We start from the raw sequence: 14,963 nt of genomic DNA on the forward strand, positions 1-14,963 counted from the left end.
GCCTGTGGACAGGGCCTGATGACTGAATGTGAACAGCCACCAACCGCCAAATTTGAGATGTATTCCACCTGTCTAGATTTTGACGGTTGGTGACTGTTCACATTCAGTCATCAGGCCCTGTCCACAGGCTATTTACTTCATGCAGCATTTGCTTTAACTTGTCCCGCCCACATAAATGTCATGGGTACGGGATTGAAATAGACCAGGTGAGTGCTGCTAAGAGCAGTTTTACTATTTCATATGAGAGGCCGTCTGGCACATTTTATAAAAATATTTTAGCGTAGGACTACCCCAAAGAGATCTGCCGTGACGTGGCGGGGTGGCTCAAGAAATTGCAATTTTTTGCCAAATCTGTAAAAAGTACAGTTGGAATTTTTAGTGCTGTAGTGCACATTTAGTAATGGCTTTTTTGGGTTTTTTTTTATGCTCGGGTTCAGTGTGCATTCCTCTTTGCGTAGTGTTTAGAATACGTATACCTCTTCTCTACGCTCAGTGTGCCCCCATCTTTGCCGGGCTCGGTGTGCCCCCCTCTTTGCTAGGCTTGGTGTGCCCCCTTCTTTGCCTGGCTGTGTGCCCCCTCTTTGCCAGGCTAAAGGGTACTTTACACGCTGCGATCTCGCTAGCGAGATCGCAAGCGATCGTACCCGCCCCCATTGGTTGTGCGACACGGGCAAAGCGCTGCCCGTGCCGCACAACCTCGCTTACCCCCGTCACACGCACTTACCTGCCCTGCGACGTCGCTCTGGCCGGCGATCCACCTCCTTTCTAAGGGGGCGGTTCGTGCGGCTTCACAGCAATGTCACACGGCAGGCGTCCAATAGAAGCGGAGGGGCGGAGATGAGCGGGATGTAACATCCCGCCCACCTCCTTCCTTCCGCATTGCCGGTGGAGGCAGGTAAGGAGATGTTCATCGCTCCTGCGGTGTCACACACAGCGATGTGTGCTGCCGCAGGAACGAGGAACAACTTCGCCAATAAGCAGAGAACGATTTTTAGTTTCAGGACGACCTCTCTGCGGCAAACAATTTTGACCGCTTTTGCGATCGTTTAAGGTCGCTCGTACTTGTCACATATTGCAATATCGTTAATGACGCCGGATGTGCGTCGCAAACACTGTGACCCCGACGATAATTCATTAACGATATCGCAGCGTGTAAAGCACCCTTAAGTGTACCCCCTTCTTTGCCAAACTCAGTGTGCCCCCCCTCTTTGCTAGGCTAAGTGTACCCCCTTCTTTGCCAAACTCAGTGTCCCCCCCCCCTCTTTGCTAGGCTAAGTGTACCCCCTTCTTTGCCTGGCTCAGTGTACCCCCCTCTTTGCTAGGCTCAGTGTGCTCCCTTCTTTGCCTAGCTCAGTGTGCCCCCTCTTTTCTAGGCTAAGTGAACCCCCTTCTTTGCCAAACTCAGTGTGCCCCCCCCCTCTTTGCTAGGCTAAGTGTACCCCCTTCTTTGCCTGGCTCAGTGTGCCCCCCTCTTTGCTAGGCTCAGTGAGCCCTCTTCTTTGCCTGGCTCAGTGTGCCCCCTCCTTGCTAGGCTAAGTGTACCCTCTTTTCTGCCAAGCTCAGTGTCCCCCCCCTCTTTTCTAGGCTCAGTGTGCCCCATTCTTTGCCTGGCTCAGTGTGCTCGCTCTTTGCCAAGCTCAGTGTGCCCCCTTCTTTGCTAGGCTCAGTGTGCCCCCTTTTTTGCTCAGCTCAATGTGCTGTCCTCTTTGCCAGGAAAGCTAGTCTCACTCCTACTTTTTATTTCACTTTCATGCTTTTTTTTCTACTTGACACAGCAGACGGTTCATCCCTTCAGGGGTTTAAGGAAAAGGGTTTGATGGCATTTCAGTAAAATTACGGCTGTTTTAAAAATAAACGTATCCTCTCTTTTGATGACATGGTTATACAACCTCTCTATTTCTCGTATTTATTACTTCATTAGTCAGTGGCTATCTTATAGATTAAATAGTAGTAGGTTCAAATGAAAGGGGGGTGGGGGTAATGATTTTCCATTAATTATTGATTTTAGAGTTCTCTAGACCACACACATGTAAAATCTGCCTTTATGTAGTTTAATAGAGAGCACAGGGACTGAGATAACAGTCAGTGGCAGAGGCTGCAGGGGTGCACATAGTTTAAGTAGCTTTATGTAGCTACAAATGAGATGATTTGTGGTTTGAGAAGCCATGTGTCCTCTGGAGACTCAAGTCCTCGGCAGCCGCCCAAACCACCTATTTTATAGTCTGCTGCTTTTAAACAGCTCTGTACATGAAAACACTGATTCAAATGATAGAAAATTACATATCCCACATTTCACTTGGACCAATGATATTCAATGAGACAGTGTACATGTGTAACGTAATAGAGCGCAGGATAAATGTGAGCTGAGCCCTACAGCGATCTTTGGGAGGCAGAATAAACAAATCAACAGTAGTTAAAGAATTGGCTTTATTTATTTATTTTTTTTTATGCCGTTCATAAGTGATAGGGCGGCTTTATTCCTCAGGTCAGTGCGATCACAGTGATATCAGATTTATATAGTATTTTTTAGGTTAAAATAGAATTTTGAAGCTATTAGTTTTTAATTTTATTGTCAACAGAGTCATGTGAGGACTTGTTTTTTGTAGGATGAGTTGAAGTTTTTATTGGTACCATTTTGGGTCACATAATATTTTATGATCGCTTGCTATGCTACTTTTTGTGAGATTGAATGAAGAGTAAATATGTCACAGTCGTCTCCCTGTTTTTGGAGACTAATGAAAGCTTGAGGACTCCCATATCTCTATTTAGGACTCCGCATTTAAATGTTGTTTCATTTCCTCCACCAAAGCCGCCTTGGGGAAAGGAGCTGCTGTGGATTCTCCTGAAGTTGTATCCTCTCCATTTTAGTTATCTATCCCTTGTTTGTTTCTCCTACCCTCTTGTCTCTTTAGTGCACTGGTTGGTCCAGTGTACCTCTGTCGCGGGCGGGGGACTGATCACAACCGGGGGTCCGCTCGAGGCACTCAGATCCGGGCAGTGGCTCGAGTGGCAGCCGGATACGGGGCTCACATAGCCGTCCGTCGCCCACGAGTGAAAAGGGGTTTATTTACAAGGGAAATTGTCTGTGACGTCACCCATGGGTTGCGGTGAGGGATGATGGTGGCACCGCCGCTGCCTTGTATGTGGGTGCCCAGTGCTGATGGAGCAGGGCAGCAAGGTGGAATCCCCTCCACGGGTAGGGGAGGTGTAGTCCCGGGGCCCAGAGTATTGTGAGGGGTTGCAGGGAGCAGTCTCTAGGAGCCAGGGAATCAGCAACTTACTGTTGGTAGTCGTGGTGCTGGATGAGGCTGCACTGATGTGTGGAGTCAATGGTTGTCCTGGTGCTGGATGAGGTTGCACTGATGTGTGGAGTCAACAAACACAGAGTCCTTTTGTAAACCAAATTGCCAATGGCCAGTCACCTTTGGCGGGTGTCTTCGGGTCCCACACCCAGATATACAGCCAGGGGCCCTTCCTTCCACACTCTCTGTCTGTCTCTTTCCTGTCTGGACTAGTCCGCTTGAACGGCCTCCGGACCCGATTCCCTCTCTCAGCACCGGTGGGCTACAACCCTGTCCCAGTCGCCTCAGGTTCCCCGCGACCGGATCTCCGTCGCCTGTGGCCCTCACTGCCACCTAGTCCGGTAGTCCAGGGCTCCAATCCCGACTACCACCTTCTCCAGGGAGATCAAAGCTTCTCCTGACAGCTCTTCACTGACTACAGCACAAACTGAAACGTAACTCCTCTATGCACTTCCTAAGCTCCTCTCGCTCCCTCCCATTTTCCTGGGGATGGGGTGAGTAGGGCCTGATTGGCTGGTGTATATCTGTGTGGGGACTGTGTTGGTGCCAAGGAGGATTAACTCTTTCTGTGACTACCTAGTTTTGCCAGGGCATCACACCTCACTCGCCTCTCACTAGTCAGGGCATCTATAGGGTTTTCGTAGAGTTCCAGGGTGCTGCTTGGCGACCGTTGCAGAGACTGTATAGGGACTGGCTAGGAGGGTAGGTGAGGTTAGGAGGTACCCACCTACTGTCTCTCACTAGTCCTGGGGCCCACCATTGTTATTGTGTCCACAGTGTTCCCCCCTTATCTATGATGTTTTTTAGGCATGTTTTTTGTTGTACGTCAGACCTCGGTTGGTCTGAACGTGCTCGCCACGCGTGTTGCGTGACAAAACAGCAATTCAGAAATTGTTTTTTGTTTGTTTTTTTTTAATGTCATAATGTCACCATGTCATAAAAGTGATAAAACAGCTTATTCTTTGGTTCAGTACAATTAAAGCAATACCACATTTATATTTTTTTCATGTTTTGCTTCTTTTACACCATAAAAAACTATTTTATAGAAAAAAACATAATTTTTGCACTGCTGTATTCTGAGAACTAGAGTATAGCTTTTTTATTTTTTCGCTGCCGGAGTTGCATGGTGGTTTGTTTTTTGTGAGATGAAATGATGTTTCCACTATACAATTTTTATTTATATATGAGTTTTTGATAGCATTTTTATTCCACTTTTTTGTCAGCTTTTTGATGAAAATACATAGTTTTGGCTACGATTTTTTTTTTCCACTGAAGGGGTTAACTAGTGTGACAGTTTTATATGTGATGCCCTGGACTAGTCAGGTCATCCCAGGTAGTCACACACACACACACACACACACACACACACCCATCCCCGAGTAGGTGACAGCAGTCAACCAAGAAACCCTTGTCACCACCCTCCAGGTTTGATGTCCACACCAGGGGAGCGGAGCCAGGCGGTTGGCTCCGCCCACCGAGGAGTTCACAGGCCTGGAGGTGGGAAAGACACAAGTTCAGACAAGTTCTAGAGCAGTCTAGAGAGTAGCCTTGACAGTGAAGGAAGGAGGACGAGTTCAAGGGCAGACCTGTGACCAGGCCTGCCAAGAGTCTTCTCAGGTGGCTGGGTCAGAGCCCAGTCACCTTTGGCAAGGAGGAAGACGGTGGTGGCCACCTGCAGGAGCTGGGATTACAGTCGGTGGAACCGTAGGGACCGGGGTCGGGCGGTGACCCGCCCGTACCGAACCAGGAAACCTATTGGAAACCAGAGCACCAGGAGGGGTACTCAGACCCAGTACAAAGCCCCGAACCGACAGGGCCGAGTCAAATCAACTGATTGAGGACTGGACTTTAGGATCTATCCCACACAAGACCCGTTAGAAGACAACAGCCCAACCATACAGGGTAAAGCCACCTCCAAGGCATAGAGACCCAAAGGGCCAGCGTCTGCGGGCAAACAGGGCTCTCCCGACAGCCAGCAAGCCAGGGAGAGGACTACCGTTGCTTAGGCATAGGAGTCAAACGTTCATATACAAGGTGTAGGAGAAAGGCGGAAACCACCAACCCGTTCAGGGAGAAGATGCAGCCGGCTGCGGGCCCCGTTCATCATCCCGTTTGGATTACCAGAGACTCCAGTGTATTGTGTCATAGTGAGCACACCAGTGCCTTCGGGAACACGCCCGCTCCCAGGCCTCAGCACCCCCCTCGGGCCCCCGGGACCATTGCTCCCCTACCCACGGAGGGGTCAACACCAAGCTGCGCAACACCGTCTCCGGGAGGCCTAGTTAACGGCAGCGGTGGTGTCCATCTATTCACCACAACCCGTGGGTGGCGTCACGAACTTACATCCCAAACCAAACCACCGCGGCCCCGGCCGTTGAACCTCCCCGTCAAGTCCCTGCATGTAGCGCCAACCCCCCCTTGCAGAGCGATGGGACCCCCGGGTCCGTGAGAGGCTCGAGCCACCACCCACCGTACGAGCACGGATCCGAGTGGCTCGGCGGTCGCAGCCGAGCCCGTGGGGCGGTACATATACATTGGGTTGTTCCGGAGGCGGTTATTCTAAATATGTGTAATTTATATATATATATATATATATATATAAATATATATATATATATAGATATACACGCACACTACAGTTCAAATGTTTGTGGTCGCCCACATGATTTTGTCTTTTCCATGTAAAATCATACTTTTATTTATCAAATGAGTTGCATAATGAATAGAGAATATAGTCCAGACAATGACTAGGCTACAAATAATGATTTTTACTTGAAATAATGATTTTCTCCTTCACACTTTGCTTTTGCCAAAGAATGCTCCATTTGCAGCAATTCGAGCTTTGCAGACCTTTGGCATTCTAGCTGTTAATATGCTGAGGTAATCTGGAGATATTTCACCCCATGCTTCCAGAAGCCCCTCCCACAAGTTGGATTGGCTTGATGGGCACTTTTTGCGTACCATACGGTCAAGCTGCTCCCACAACAGCTCAATAGGGTTGAGCTTTGGTGACTGGACTGGCCACTCCATTACAGATAGAATACCAGCTACCTGCTTCTTCCCTAAATAGTTCAGGCATAATTTGGAGGTGTACTTTGGGTCATTGTCCTGTTGTAGGATGAAATTGGCTCCAATCAAGCACTGTCCACAGGGTATGGCATGGCATTGCAAAATGGAGGGATAGCCTTCCTTATTCAAAATCCCTTCTACCTTGTACAAATCTCCCACTTTACCAGCGCCAAAGCAACCCCAGACCATCACATTACCTCCACCATACTTGACAGATGGCGTCAGGCACGCTTCCAGCATCTTTTCAGCTGTTTTGCATGTCACAAATGTTATTCTGTGGGATCCAAACACCTCAAACTTTGATTTGTCTGTTCATAACACTTTTTTCCAATCTTCCTCTGTCCAATGTCTGTGTTCTTTTGCCCATATTAATCTTTTCCTTTGATAGCCAGTCTCAGATATGGCTTTTCTTTGCCACTCTACCCTGAAGGCCAGCATCCCGGAGTCGCCTCTTCACTGTAGACGTTGACACAGGCGTTTTGTGGGTATTATTTAAAGAAGCTGCCAGTTGAGGACCTGTGAGTAGTGATGGGCGATCCCGATCTGTAAAGATCGGGGATCATACCAATCACATAGTGATCATGTACATGTATCATGCTTTCCTGGGAACCTCGTGTTACATATCTGGTCCAGATCGGATCCAGGGGCTGTAAATAAAAAGCACATTATTAAAAGCATTATGATCATACTTACAGGTCCCATGACGAGTCCTGCAGACTCTATCTCCCATCCGTCCAATCATTGCTGTGCCCCCTGGTAATCACCTCTGACTGAAAAGGATCTTCCGTGGTGTCATAGCCATGAGACCAGTCAGGTGTGAATGTTGTATTACTTCATTGGCTACAGACTGGTCACATGACTATGATGTCATCAAAGGTCCTGGTAACTGAACTCTCATTGTTACTGTGCTAGTGTCGCATCGTATGTCAGCGCACAATCTCCCGACAGGAGCGGGTCATCTGCATGTGTTTCCAGGGAGCTGATGCACAGTTCGCATAATCCCACAGACCTGCTGTGGGTTAATGAACACCACCCTGCAGAGAACAGTAAGAGTCATACACCCCGCCCAAAGTGATGCACACACATAGACTCTTTCTGGCTTAGGAGGGCGGAGTCCACATGGCCTGGCGTCCATATGGGTTTAATGTGTAGGCAGCAGGCAGGTTCATAATGCTATTAAACTGCAGATTAACCCCATATTTGCAGGTTAATAGCATTTTTCCATGTGACAGATTCTCTTTAATGCATGTCACAGTTCACATTACTCATTACAACACTGGTGTCTTCAAGAGGGGAACATGGGCAGTATGTCCATCTTCTTACACAAGTCTGATTTGTCTCTAATCGCTCTAATGATTCAAGTCTATGGTTCTGTGAAAAAAAATTAGACCTCACTTGGATGACATCTCAATGCAGTCTGATTTTCACAGACTGACAGAATGGAGAATGGAGAAGGTGGAGAAATGTATTTTTATTCTTCTCCAATCTGAGAAAAACAGATTCCACTCTGTTGAAACTAAGATCAGAGACTGATCAGCGTCTGATTAGCATAATCGGATCATTTTTCTCAAATGGAGAAATGACCATAGCCATAAATTAATAAGTGCTGCTACAAACATCCAGCCTCTACATCTGCAGATTCAGGCTATGTGCGCACGTAGCTTTCTGCCCTGCAGAAATTTCTGCAGCGATTTGAACAGTACACGTGCGCTTCAAATCGCTGCAGAAGGAGTCCGGGCGGGAGCTGCAGGCAGAGTGCAGGAAAGAAGGGACATGTCACTTCTTAGAACGCGCGCTTCGGGCAGCAGCCGAAGTGCTGCGCTCTAATACGCCACGTGCGCACGGCTCCTGCATAATCTTCATAGATTATGCTGGGGATGCAGGACGCATGCAGTTACGCTGCGGTGCAGATCGCAGCGTAACTGCATGCAAATACGCAACGTGCGCACATAGCCTTAGGATAAGGGCCCTGTCACACTGCGTTCTTTCTCTCATTCAGTGATCCTGACAGGGCTTATGTCAAACCCCGCTGCAAAATGGGACTTGGACGTATTTATAATGGTGCAGATGGAGTCACCGTGTGCTCTGTGTATACGCCTACTGAAGATGTAGTGAACTGCGTTGGATGTCCACCTCCAGTAGGCGTATGTTCCTGAAAATGGTGCGCGATAGAGTACACGGCGACTCTGATGTTAAAAAACAGATGCAGTTGAAATCAGTTAATTAAAAATGTACAAAAAAGATGTGTGTGCATAACGTTTTTGCAAAAGTATTGCTGCTGGATCCGTTCTAAAGGATGATTACTGGACATGTGAGCTTAGCCTCAGTCTTACTACAGCTGAAGGCAAGAAAGAGGTTGATGTGCTAAAGTGGTGTCTCTGCTGTGGACACAACCATTAATGGGTCTCAGCTGCCCCCTGCTGTGTGATTATTCAACCAAAACTGAAGCACTATTACAAAAACCTGGAAGCACAAAATATTCCGGAATTAATGTAACAGAAAAGACTATGCAAAGAAGAAGGTCCATTATCTAGAAAATTGCCTAAAGGGGGATATTTTGCACTAACAATAATTAATTTGCCAAATGTTTGTTCTGTTTATTCCATTAGTTATAAAAGGTACTGTATAAGGATGTACTTATTAGGTTTTCATTTAAAAAAATGGCTGTTTTACTATAATGTACACAACTGAACATTTTGTTTCCTTGACTGTACATTTATCTAGATTAAACTTCAATTGTAATTTTTTCCACATTGCATTCAGCTTCCACAAATCCCTCTGAGATATAACGTTACCTTCCTTTGTGTTGATTTTCTTATAGAGGTTAATGTCATCTGGAAATCTTGAAATTCCACTCTGCATCCCCTAAACATTGTCAGACGTTGACATTGAAAAGCCCCTGTGCTGGACGTGTGTCCCGTATTCAGCGGGACTGTCCCAACTTGAGGGCTCAATCCCACAGTCACTACTCTGGCTCCTCCTTTCAGTGCAGTGAATAACTTAACCCAGTCTAGTGCATAAATTAAATTCTCATCCGATATGGTTTCTCAGGACAGGTGTAGAATGCTTGCCCTCTTTGTCTATAGACACCAGCTCCACTGTAGAGCCACTGCATGTACTAAGAGACATAGAGGATTTGGTAATCTTGACCTGTATTGCAGACAGAGAAGCCAGAAACAGATTATTCAGCTACATAGAATAGATAGATATACAGGTGCATCTCAATAAATTAGAAAATCATCAAAAAGTTAATATATTTAATTATTCATTACAAAAAGTGAAGCGCATATATTATATAGAGTCATTCATGCAGTAATTCATGCAAAAGGAGCCATGTATTGAGTGCATTTACTGTACATACTTCTCCGTAGGCCATTTCTGAGTGTAAAATCATTTTTTCAGTTGGTCTTATATAATATTCTAATTTTCTGAGATAATGACTTTTGGGTTTTCATTGGCTGTAAGGCATAATCATCAACATTAATAGAAATAAACACTTGAAATATATCACTCTGTTTGTAATGACGCTATATAATATATGTGTTTCCCTTTTTGTATTGAATTACCGAAATAAATTAACTTTTTGATTATATTCTAATTTATTGAGATGCAGCTGCAGATTCGTTTGTTCCTATAAAACTACTATAAAGAATTGAAAAAAAAATACAAAAATATAGTGTATTTTTCCCCACCCCTTGGAATGTTACAGCAGCCCTAGCTGTTGAGTAACAACCTCTGCTGATCTCAGAGGGAGGATTTTCTATAGCTGAAGCTGCAGTACAGCCTCCGACACCATGTCTAAGTGTGGAAAGGTGGCTAGGACACATGCGTGTGCTGATTTGCCCCAGCCAGAGCCTAAGTCCAGTGTTTCACCTAGTGAGCATGCTCAGCTTGATAGTGCCATTTATGAGGCTAAAGGGGGTGTCACACACAGCGACAATGACATCGCTGCTAAGTCGCCATTTTCTGTGACGTAGCAACGACCTCAACAGTGACGTCGCTGTGTGTGACACATAACAACGATCAGACCCCTGCTGCGAAATTGCTGCTCGCTCCTGAATAGTCCAGGTCATTTTTTGATCGCTGCTATCCCGCTGCACCATGATGATAAGCTCAGCATCCTTGTGTTTGACACAGCAGCAGCGACGGTCGCGACGATGCTGAAGGCAGTGACGTAGGACTGAAGGCAGGACAAGGGCGAGTTTTTGCGGTGTATTTTGCAACGCCCCTATGACTCCGATTGGTGGTTACAACAGCGTTCCGATTGGGTACCTTACCGAAGGCGTTACAGTGATTTCATTCTTTAAGTTTCATTCTTTGTTCCACGTAGTAGATTCTCTGTCTCTGTCTGATGTCGCTAGTGTGTCGTTCTTTGTGGATCTGAATGAAATGAAATTGAATGAATGAAAGCACTACTGTGTCTTCCTTTGTTTGGCACAGTCACCCAATCAGGCGCCACTCTAGTGATCACCAATCGGAATAGAGGGGCGTGAAAAAAGGCAACACAAAGGCGCTGTAGCGATCACCAATTGGAACAGAGGGGCGTGAAAAGAGGCAACGCAAAGCATGTCTAGGGATAAACACCACGCCTGTATCAAGGTCTGAGTCGTCGCATAGCGACACGTGTGACACCGCACAACGACCGTCGAGGTCGCTATGATCGCTGCTTCGTCGCTGCTTAAAATTACATGTTTGACAGCTTACTAGCGATCATCTAAGGTCACTGCTACGTCACAGGAAATGGTGACGTAACAGCGACGTCGTTGTTGTTGTCGTGTGTGAACCCAGCTTAAGTCCTCAGTTCAGGCTACTGAGCATGCTCCCACACTTTTGTGAAAACTCTCTTTTCTCAGGTACTTGGACTTTGTTACATAGTTACATAGTTACATAGTTACTTAGGTTGAAAAAAGACCTAGGTCCATCTAGTTCAACCTTCCTCCACCAGTTCTACATTTAGTCACTAAGTCATTTATAACCAACAATGTTTTGTGTACTGAGGAAATCATCCAGCCCTTTTTTAAAAGCTGTTATAGTATCTGCCATTACAACCTCTTGTGGTAGTGTATTCCACAGTCTGACCGCTCTAACTGTAAAGAACCCTTTCCTATTTAGGTGTCGGAATCGCTTTTCTTCCACTCGCAGTGAGTGCCCCCTGGTCCTTAGTATTGTTTTTGGAAGAAATAAGTCATGTGCCAGTCCTTTATATTGACCACACATGTATTTATACATATAAATGAGATCTCCTCTGAGACGTCTTTTTTCTAAGCTAAACATATCTAACTTGTTCAATCTGCCATCATATGGGAGGCCTTCCATTCCTTGTAATAGTCTAGTTGCCCGCCTTTGAACTGACTCTAACTTCTGAATGTCCTTTTTAAAATGTGGAGCCCAAAACTGGATCCCGTATTCCAGATGTGGTCTTACAAGTGATTTATAGAGGGGTAACAATACGTTGGGATCACGGGATCTAATCTCTCTTTTTATACACCCTAAAATCTTGTTTGCTTTAGCAGCTGCTGCTTGACATTGAGTGCTGCTGCTCAGCTTATTTGTAATGAGAATACCCATTGCGTCCAAGTCCTGTGTTGTGCCTACTGAGTATGCTCAGGCTGATAGTCGGATTTCTAAGACAAAGTCTGTGGTTCAGGCTACTGAGCATAGAGGCCAAGTACGGTAAGGACTTCACTGGGCATGTCCGTGAGATCACAGGCCCTGATAGGCTGGATAGCGTCAGGTGTCCTGATGATGTGGCCACTCCGGACTGGCTCACGGAGGCCCACCCCTATAATCTGGCACCTCATCACTGGTCATCAGACGATGACTGGTAGGGTGTTTGGGGTGGTGCTGCCATTGTGTTATCAGTGACGTGGCGGCTCCTGATAGGCCGCTGGTGATGTCACTGATGATGTGGCACTCTGCTATTGGCCCCTGAAAGCACCATTGTGGCTCACCCTGGGTTTGGGGCGTAACCCAACTGTCCCCGGTGTGCCCTTTATGCACACGGACAGTGTACCCCCAGGACCCCTGTGGTGTTAACAGGGGAGTTCCTGGTTTGGCTGTGTAAACCCAGTGGGGTTAACAGGGTTCACAATAGTCCTGGTCAAAGTGACGTTGAACTTGGATCAGGCTTATATTATTTCGGAACCACCAAGCTCTGTATTATTCGCCTGACCTACGGGTTGCCAGCAGCTCCTTTACCATTTTAGAGCACGGTGGACCCTGATTGGTGATTGGGATATTCATCACCTTTATCCTAATCCGCCAGTCCCCCATAACAACGTGTATGGCAACATGCATTACAATAGCCAGAGGACAGCCATCTAAATAGTCATCATGTCTTTAGTACACATTAGTGCAGCCATATTGTTGTGGCTTTTTTAAACTGTTATTCATTTTCCTGTACTATATTTACTAGACAAGTAGAACTAAATGATAGGAGAACAGCTATATACTGGTAATAACACACCACAAGAGCTAAGTGGCTAATATGTTGTGGTCTTAATTATAACAGGGAACAGATCAGTTATGTAATAGTGGACAGATGAAATTAAACCTGCGGCTGCCAGAGTTCATTATCACTTTGTATTAAAAGGGTCCCCCACCATTTTTAGTATTTGACCAAAGTCCAGAGTGTCCTGTAAGATATAAAGGATATACTCTCCTTTTGATCCTCTGTTGCTCCTCCACACCACTGCCAGGGCCCCTGTCAGTTTACTTTCCTCTTGAGAGTGGCTGACACGTGACTTTTCTACCAAATCCATGTCCGTAGTGGTGACCAAGGTTGACAATACCAGAGATAAAGTAAAGACGATCGACAGATGCCCCCGATGCAGCCAGAGACCATATGTCATATCAAAGAAAAAGTAAAGATGACCGACAGAGGCCCTCGGTGTGGCCAGAGACCATATGTCATTATGTGTTTTTTATTTTTCTGTCGCACTCAGACTTGGTAAAAGGAAAAAAAAGAAAAGGACAGTCCTATAATATTATAGTACATTCTCCATGTAATGGCTGCTGTCTGCATGTGTTAAGCGGGCTTTACACGCTACAACATATCTAACGATGTGTCAGCGGGGTCACGTCGTAAGTGATGCACATCTGGCATTGTTAGTGGTGTTGTAGCATGTGACAGCTACGTGCGATTGCGATTGAACGTAAAACCATTCATCGCATACACGGCGTTCATTTGCTAAAAATTGCACGTCGGGTTGTTCAATGTTCCCGAGGTACCACACATCGCAGTGTGTGACACCCCGGGAACGATGTACAGATCTTACCTGCATCCCGCTGGCAATGCAGAAGGAAGGAGGTGGGCGGGATTTTTACGTCCCGCTCATCTCCGCCCCTCCGCTTCAATTGGCCGTCCGCATTGTGACGTCGCTGTGATGCTGAACGTCCCTCCCACTCCAGGAAGTGGATGTTCGCCGCCCACATCGAGGTCGTATGGAAGGGTAAATACGTGTGACGGCAATTAATCGTTGAACGTGTCGCACATACGATGGGGGCGTGTCACATCGCATACGATATCGTATGCTTAATTGTAAGTTGTAAAGCAGGCTTTAAACAACAAGAAGTAAATGGCACTTCCTCTGTGCTGATGATAATAGATGTAGGGGTGCACTTCAGGTTCCAAGGCCTTTTGTCAATAGAAGAATACAAGGCACTCCCAAGATTGGCTGCAACGTGTGATTTATTTAATGTGCATAACAACAACAAAACATTTTCGGTTCGTAGACCTTCCTCAGTAAGCACATTCGTGAAGAGGAGTTCAGCGTGGGTGATAAGTGCAGTGTCCACCACCGCTGGCTTTAGGCACCCAGCTCCTCTTCGTTCAATAGATTGACCCATGATCTCTACAAGCCTAAACCAGATATATAGATCGCCACCATCCTCAGTCCTACACTCCGCTTCACTCTTGGACCCAGGCTCCAGTGAATGTCCTGGCACTGGGCCCGGCATCAGTATATTGTCTAGAGTGAGCGCCCAAGAGTAAGGAAAATTACAGAAATCTGGCACACAACATTAAACCTCAAACACGTGAAGTGTGGCATTGAGTGTGTAAGGCCCAAATTGTGATGGATAAAACACCTGGCTCAGTCGCACTAGTTTTCTTTATAGTATAATGATGTCTGGGTGTGTGTGCATCAATTACCTGAGGAAGACTCAGCATCAGTGGCGTAACTAGAGTTTGATGGGCCCTGATGCGAAATTTGGACCAGGACCCCCCCTCTACGTACCCCGACACTTAGGGTACGGGATAATGACACTGACACTCGGTGTACAGGATAATGACGCTGACACTTGGCTTTTACCCTCAGCACCCAGCTTTCCCATGATCTGAAATCCCTCTTTCTATCAGCACCCAGCTATCCTATGTTCATATCCATCTTGTCCTCAGCACCCAGCTTCCCCATGCTCTGCTACACATCTTACCCTCAGCACCCAGCTTTCCCATAACAGAGCATGGGAAAGCTGGGTGCTGAGAGATGTATAGCAGAGCATGGGAAAGCTGGGTGCTGAGGGAAAGAGCCTTTTCCCCCTCACCACAAAACATTCCAATCCCATGCTTGTATCTTTGTCCCCCTTGTATAT

This window comes from Anomaloglossus baeobatrachus, chromosome 5, assembly GCF_048569485.1.
Source record: "Anomaloglossus baeobatrachus isolate aAnoBae1 chromosome 5, aAnoBae1.hap1, whole genome shotgun sequence".
NCBI lineage: Eukaryota > Metazoa > Chordata > Amphibia > Anura > Aromobatidae > Anomaloglossus > Anomaloglossus baeobatrachus.